At 25.8% G+C, this 8064-nt stretch overlaps 1 long non-coding RNA gene across 1 annotated transcript in view; it reads right to left on the minus strand.

Annotated features, from left to right (window-relative positions):
- Nucleotides 1-430: 430 nt before the first annotated feature.
- LOC124418649 overlaps nucleotides 431-8064 on the minus strand; it is a 66854-nt gene continuing 59220 nt past the window's right edge. Inside the window, exon 3 of the long non-coding RNA XR_006940123.1 lies at nucleotides 431-1094. This is a non-coding gene — a long non-coding RNA (uncharacterized LOC124418649). The remainder of the gene's footprint in view (nucleotides 1095-8064) is intronic.

Consider the following 8064-nt stretch of genomic DNA (forward strand, 5'->3'; position numbering starts at 1 on the left):
TTTCCGTACGTTGTTTTTAATTATTGAATAGTTAAAGATATTTTGCAATTTCTTATGCAATTTATACTTAGCATGTCAAAAAATTATTCATAAGTCCTGGTGTGCGATGTTTCTAGGGCAATTTTATGATAATTACTTTCTTGAATCATTTCCAAATACATAGTGACTACAATGTTTTTCTGAAAATACATTTTTGCTGATAAGACCAACAATTAAACTTTGACTATAGTTATTCAAATTTAATGATATTTTAAACGAAAGTTGATATTTAAAGGTGTGCAGTTAGTCGACGAGATTATTAGACGCCAGCACATGAAATAAAGTTTTAAAATGAGATCATTCTTTCTTGAGCGATTTCAGGGTGATATTTACTAATACAATAAAGAAAATAAAACGTGATTAGAAAGAAAAATTCCTTTTGTTTTTTATATTTAAATAAAGTGAAATATATATTTTTATATTTAATTTTTTTAATATTTATTTTGTTTGAATCATAATAATAATTTTTTTAAGTGTAGACAAATTTTTCTTTTTTATATTTAACTGGCCTTGTATGTACTTAAATATAAGGATATCGACTTTAAAGAGCCTTTAATATACAATTAATATTCATGAAGCATACAGCACCATGCTATTCGTAGTGTAATTACTACAACAACATTTCAAAAACCCTAAAATATATATTTTTTTTTACTACAGATACATTAAATTACTTTAAAACATTAATCAGACCTTAAAATGTTAAAAAAATGATTTTAAATTCTAAAAATTTAAATTATTTTAAAACATGCAGACAATATTTTATGTTTAAGTTTAGGTATATTTCTTAATAGGGACAATAAACCACTAACTGCAAAAATATCGATTCACATCAACTCTTATATTAGTAGCAACACACATACGATCGGCATCGTCATGATCATTTTCATACAGTTCCAAATGTGGTTTAAAGACTCAAACATCAAAACACTAGACTGCTTTACACCACTCCACTACTGCCACCACCATTATTGCCTTCAACTGGTTGCACAAGTTTTTACTTTTTTTTCTAAATTAATTTCCAGAAGCTGGTGCTGGTTGCTGTTTCTCAAAAGCTAAATAAATGAAAAAAAAAGAAAAAAATATATGAAAAACTCACAATAAATTATTGCCATTTATTTATTACTTCTAGAACTACAGATCACCACAAAAGACACTCATTTTCTAGATGTGTGTAAGTGTCTTATTGCATGGACTTTGGAGTCTTGTGGCTGTGGATGTCTCCAACCACAAAGTTACAAAACTCGTATTATTTGCAAAAACAAAAAATATATTATAAATAAGAAATTCTAACAAAACACCACTTTATCATCTTTTCTTCAGTTTTTTTTTATTCCAAAAATAAATGGATTATTTGTACAGAAAGAGGGGATACAGATACAGTAATAAACTCAAGGAAAGACGTTGTTTATGTATAATAAATATTTATGCATTAAATAAAGAACCGAGTACACAAGTCCCAAAAAATAATTTGTTTCTCAAAAAAAAAAAAAAGGAAAGACATTCATTTAAATAAATAAAATGTAAACAAAAATAAGTGAAATGAAATCGAGTTTCGAATAAAATAATGAATCAAAGATTTTCTATAGAGAAATTATAGAATTTTTAAAATATTTTTTTTATTAAATTTTTGATGTACAAAAGAATTTTTCTCTAGAAAATTAAACGACAAAAATGTTTCAAAAGAGAATTAAACTTCAGACAAGTATTCTATTTTATAAAAAAATTATAAAAAATGTATATATTTTTTTAATAATTTGATTATATAAATATGTATATAACAAATTGAAGTAAGTCGATAATCAATTATTTAGAATACACGTGCGATCAATAATAATAATAATAATAATAATAAAACAGAAAAACAGCAAAAAATTCTCATAAAGAGAATAATAAATAAAAAAATTTATAAATAAACAGACAATAATTTCAAAATGTGGCGAATTCTCCTCCTTTCCAGAACGCTTCCAATTTCAATAAATACATAGTAAGTATGTGCATAAGTCAGCGTTTTTTATTTTTTAAATTAAAGTACAATTTTTTGCATTATTATTTATTGCAGACATGTATTGATAATTTAAAATAATTTAAGTGAAAATAATGGACAATGATCAATTAGAAATAAATTCTTTATAAGAATCCAACAAATGTTATAAACACCCTATTTGTGTTAATATTTTCAAAATTTTAAAAAAGATGTAATGTATTTAAAAAAATATCTTTGAATATTAAATTTCAAGCTTACTTATACACCTCGCAAAAAATTTATTACTGCGTACTGAAATGACCTATTTAACCATATCAAGTTGTTAAATTTTATTTAAAACAAAATAAACAGATTTTTGCATATAATAGAGTTTTTAAAATCTAAACTTGAAATACAATTAAGGTTTTTCCTTTATAGTTTAATGGAAAATATTGTTGTTTTACTAAACATTTTAATAGCAGTGAAACATTCGGTACACAATAATTAAAAATTTATGATTGTTTTTTTTTTGTTTGGTTTATTTAATTATTAGCTGGCATAAACAATTTTCTATTGGAATTCTTTTAATTTAATATTCATACATAATACTGTCAAATAAATATCAAATTGCGCTTATCACCAAGTTTTTATTTGCAATTTTGTATTAATATTAACTTCTGTTCTAGACAGAAATTAAAAATAATTCATTCTTTTTCAATATATTTTCTATAGAAAAGTAATCGCAGGAAAATTGATCCAAACAAGAATATTGGTCGGCAGCAGAATTTTGAAGTAATAAATTATCGACAGAAGAATTTCCTTTTCAAAATTGATCGATTTATTGATAGATGAATTTTCTATAGAAAAATTAAAAAATTTTTTTACTCGATTAACATTCTATTGAAAATTTATTGAAAAATTGTTTAAGATTTTTTTCACAGAAAATTTATCAAGATCGACATATGAATTTTCTTTACAAAATTAATCAACAGAGAAATTTTCGATTGAAAATTAATCAGCAGGAGAAAATTTATCGAAACATTTTATATAATAATATTTTTTTTTTTTGAAAGCAGATCGACAGACGAATAGAAAATCAATTCTTCTATCAATCTGTTTTTCGATTGAAAATTGATCAGCAGAAGAAAATTTATCGAAACATTTTATATAACAACAATTTTTTCTTAGAAAACAGATCGACAGAAGAATAGAAAATCGATAGATTGATTGAAAAATTTGGTTTCAAAAATTAGTCAACTAACTATATCTCCAGAATATAGATCAACTGAAGCATTTTTTAAGAATATTAATCGAGAGAAGAACAATTTTTAATGATATTATTCGATTAAAAAATGTACTTTACAAAATTATTAACAGAGAAATATTCAATGGAAAATTAATCAGCAAAAGAAACTTTTTTAAGAAATTTTGTCGTTAAAAGAATTTTTCCAGAAAATTGATTGACAGAAGAATAGAAAGGAAAATTTCTTGATCAGTTAGAAAAATGTGATGGAAAGTTAAAGTTAACTTTGTTTCTAGTTGAATTTTATTATTAAGTGATGTGTAATAACATAATTTTTTATTGTTTTTTAAGCACTAATTTAAGTAAAACCCTGTATGACAAGAATGTCTATATTATATGAGATATGCCACGCCCACCTATGATACTTCGACCAAAAGAATCGACAAACTAATTTTCTATACAAAATTGTTCAACAGAAGAATTCAAAAAACAAACGAATAAACTTTTGTTTATAAAAATTATCAATCATTTGCAAACCGTTAAAGTCATTCCTTTAAATCACCTGCAACGTATGTATGTATATATTCAATACAATAAACAACAACAAAACAGTAGAACTAAGGCAAATTTATAAATTTGAGTACAAAAACGAAACAAAATAAGTAAAATAAACTAAACAAATCAAACTCACACAAACTTGAGCACAGCGAGCGAAAAAAAATGATTAATAAAAATAAAAAGTATTTTTATTATAAATATGTTCAAACATACACAATTACATACATATGTATATGAACACAAAACATATAAATAAAAATTCATAAAGAAGAACAAGAGCAGTTGAACAAAACAAAAGTTGTTGTTTTGGTTGAGTTTTGTTGTATTTTTCTACAATAAGTTCAAAGTACGACGATGTGGCGTGATTTTGTTCTTCTTCTCCACACAAATTTGTTGCAGTCGGTTTTTTACTGATTATTTTTATTGTTGTTGTTGTTGTAGTCGGTGTTCGTTCATGATAATGATTGTTATAAATTTGTTGTAGTTTTTGCTATTTTAATAAGTAATAGTTGTTGCAATAGTATTGGATAAATTCCAGTACAATCTAGTTGTAATTGATATTTATCTACTTATTTATACGTTCAAATTTTCTCTAATAAGCAGCAACAACAACAACGTTTAATTTTAATAAATAAACTAATAATTTTTAACACGTTGTAATATTTCATAAATTGTATAGAATTCTTATTATTCTTATTTTACATTTAATTACAGCGTGAGGTGTTAGATTTATTAATTATTTTTTAATTATTTTTATATTTAAATAAATGTACTGCTCTTAAGAACAACAAATTTCATTGATCTACATTTTTTTACAAATAAGTCTTATAAAATAATTCTTTAAAATACTGAATTTAAAAAAATTAATCAGTTAGTCAGTGCGTCAAACCATACAGAAATGAACTTATTGTGTAGTTAAGTCATAAACCATATAGAAGCTTAGGTTTATGTATTTGCTAGATACAGAAACTAGTATTACCAACCTTTAGTTAATAAATAACGTAAAATATTTTAAACTTGCTGTGTATCACATAAAATAACGTAAAAATAATAAACGATTATCTCAAAATTATCGATAACTTATTTATCGTAGGCATTATAAATATTAAGGGAGATTGGTTTTTGTTGACATTTCTCGAAGAGCTTACTTTGGGAAATGCGATTTTGACACAAATAGAAAATAGATTGCCAGTTGATTTTTTATAGAAAATTTAAAGTGAAAGAAATTTTCTATAGAGCAATTTTTAAACAAAGAATTTTTTTATAAAGAAAAACTCGGCAAAATAATTTTCTATAGAAAATTGATAGACAGAAGAATTTCAAGATAAAATAGAAGAATAATTTTGTATAGAAAATTGTCGCAAGAACGATTTTTTAAACGAAATGATCGACCACAGAGTTTTATAAAAAACATGATCTACAAAACTATTTTCTTTAAAAAATTGATCAGATGAAAAATTTCGAATATAAATTTGATCGGCGGTATACCGATATATAATTAAAAGTTGAAAAATTTTTTTATAGCATTATGAGTCAGTATGTTAAAAATGTGGATTGTTTTGTATAAATAAAGCATTTAATTTGTTTTTTTAACTTTACTTCGATATTTGTACTTATTTTTGATTAAAAAAGAGATTTTTCTAGTCCTAGTTAGTGATTTATGTAGAATTAAATCGTGTTGTTAGTGTTTATAAGTGAATATTAACTTCAAGTCGTTTTCTGAAGGGGAATTTGTAAGAAGGCCAGGGTCAAATGAGGCCCAATTATTACAAAAATCGGTAGTGTCATTTAAAGTTTTATAAAAAATAAGTTTTATCGATTTTTGTTAACATAAAAGAGCATTTAATGTAATTATAAGCCAAAAGACCCTATTCGTGGGTTACGATTGCAGGCGAAAAAAGGGAATGATTTCAAATATTTTCAATATCCTGAAAATTGCGAACTGTAGCGTGCCCTCAAGGTTTACATGGCCACACAGACAGACTGACGACACAGAAAGTGATTCTGAGCCGATTAATATGCTTTAAGATGGGTGCAGAACCAATATTTTTGGGTGTTACAAAACTCAGCACAAACGCCCACTAAATAGATCGAGAGAAGAATATTCAATAGACAGTTGATCGATGGAATAATTTCTTATAGAAAATAGATGAATTTTCTAAAGAAAACGCATAATACCCTCCCCACTATTGTCATGAAGGGTATAAATAAATCGGTAGCAAAATTTTCTATAAGGAAATTGATTGAAGGAAGAATTTTTAAAATTGATCGAGAAAATAGATCAACAGAAGAATTTTTTAAAGAAAATTGCTTGAGAGAAGGTTATTATAAAAAAATTTATAGACTGAAGTATTTTATAAAGAAAATGTGTATCTACCCAAGAGTTTACTATAAAAAATTAATTGACAGATAATTGTATATAAAATAGAAAATTGATCCACAGAAATGTTGGTATATGGAAAATTCATCAACAGAAGAATTTTGTATAAAAATAATTGTAAGACTAATATTGGGTGTTACAAACGTCAGCAAAAATGCTTAACACCCTCCCCACAACAGTTAATACGCATTTTATGAAAACGACATATAATATAATATCTGCAATATTATAGTTTAATCATGCATTACTTAATTTAAAAGTAAATAACTTTTCAAGTGCATTTAAATTTACATTAATGCTTTATAATTTCTCACATGTAAACATAATTATTTACAAATTACTTATATTTGATATCCTCCCTTTGAGCTTAAGAACTCACATAAAATGTAAATAAAATAAAATTTTCAATTACAATTTTCTAAAATGTCAATATGAATAAATATTGAAATTCCCAAGCGGTTTTCTTCTAGAACATGTGTAAACAATAAAAACATGAAAAGGGCTTAACAAAGATTTAACAAACATGAAAATAAAGTAAACACACAATCAAACACAGAAATATGCCGATATACATACATACATACATACATACATACATACATACATACATACATACATACATACATACATACATACATACATACATACACAAAACATTTACTTTTAAAAACACAATCAAATAGTAATCATTCATATTGTGCATAAAATACTTCTCTGTCTCACTCATTCTATAGAACAGATGGTCAATATGTTCAATTATAAGAACCGTAAAAAACTCTAGAGGACGAATAATATTTCTGGTTTATATGGGTTTTGTATGTGGTTAAATGATGACTTTATTTTTGAAACCACACACAAGCATTTATACACACAGGCAATGTGAATTGCAGCATTATGCACAAATAAGTATGTATGCATTTCATGTGCATTAAATAAATTATTAAGACTTATTTGTACTTTGTAGTGCATTTAAGACAAGCAACTCCCATTTTTTGTGAAAAAAACTACAATATAAAATTTAAAAAGGCCGCTTTGTAATGATATCGTCTGGTAATTATTTGATTTGTATAGTTTGTCTTACTTAAGAAGAGTTGTGTGACCAAATGCTGCACAGTGGGCTATAAACTAGACAATAAACCACACTACAGACAACACTACTTACAATAGTAAATAATACAGACTAGAATATAGACTAGACTGTAGACTATACTATAGACTAGAATATAAACTGCACTATAGATTAGATTACAGACTAGACTGGAGTATAGACTATTGCCTAGACTATAGACTAGACTATAGCCTAAATTATAGACTAGACTATAGCCTAGACTATAGACTAGACCAAAGACTAGACTATAGACTAGACTTTAGACTAGACTTTAGACTAGTCTATAGACTAGACTATAAACTAGACTATAGACCAGACTATAGACTAGACTATAGAATAGACTATAGACTAGACTATAGACTAGACTATAGACCAGACTATAGACTAGACTATAGACCATACTATAGATTAGACTATAGACCAGACTATAGACTAGACTATATACCATACTATAGATTAGACTATATACTAGACTATAGACCATACTATAGACTAGACTATAGACTAGACTATAGACTAGACTATCGACTAGTCTATAGACTAGACTATCGAGTAGACTATAGACTAGACTATAGGCTAGACTATAAACTAAACTATAGACTAGAATATCGACTAGACTATAGACTAGACTATCGAGTAGACTATCGAGTAGACTATAGACTAGACTATAGACTAGACTATAGACTAGACTATAGACTAGACTATAGGCTAGACTATAAACTAGACTATAGACTAGAATATCGACTAGCCTATAGACTAGAATATCGACT

This window comes from Lucilia cuprina, chromosome 3, assembly GCF_022045245.1.
Source record: "Lucilia cuprina isolate Lc7/37 chromosome 3, ASM2204524v1, whole genome shotgun sequence".
NCBI classification, from domain to species: domain Eukaryota; kingdom Metazoa; phylum Arthropoda; class Insecta; order Diptera; family Calliphoridae; genus Lucilia; species Lucilia cuprina.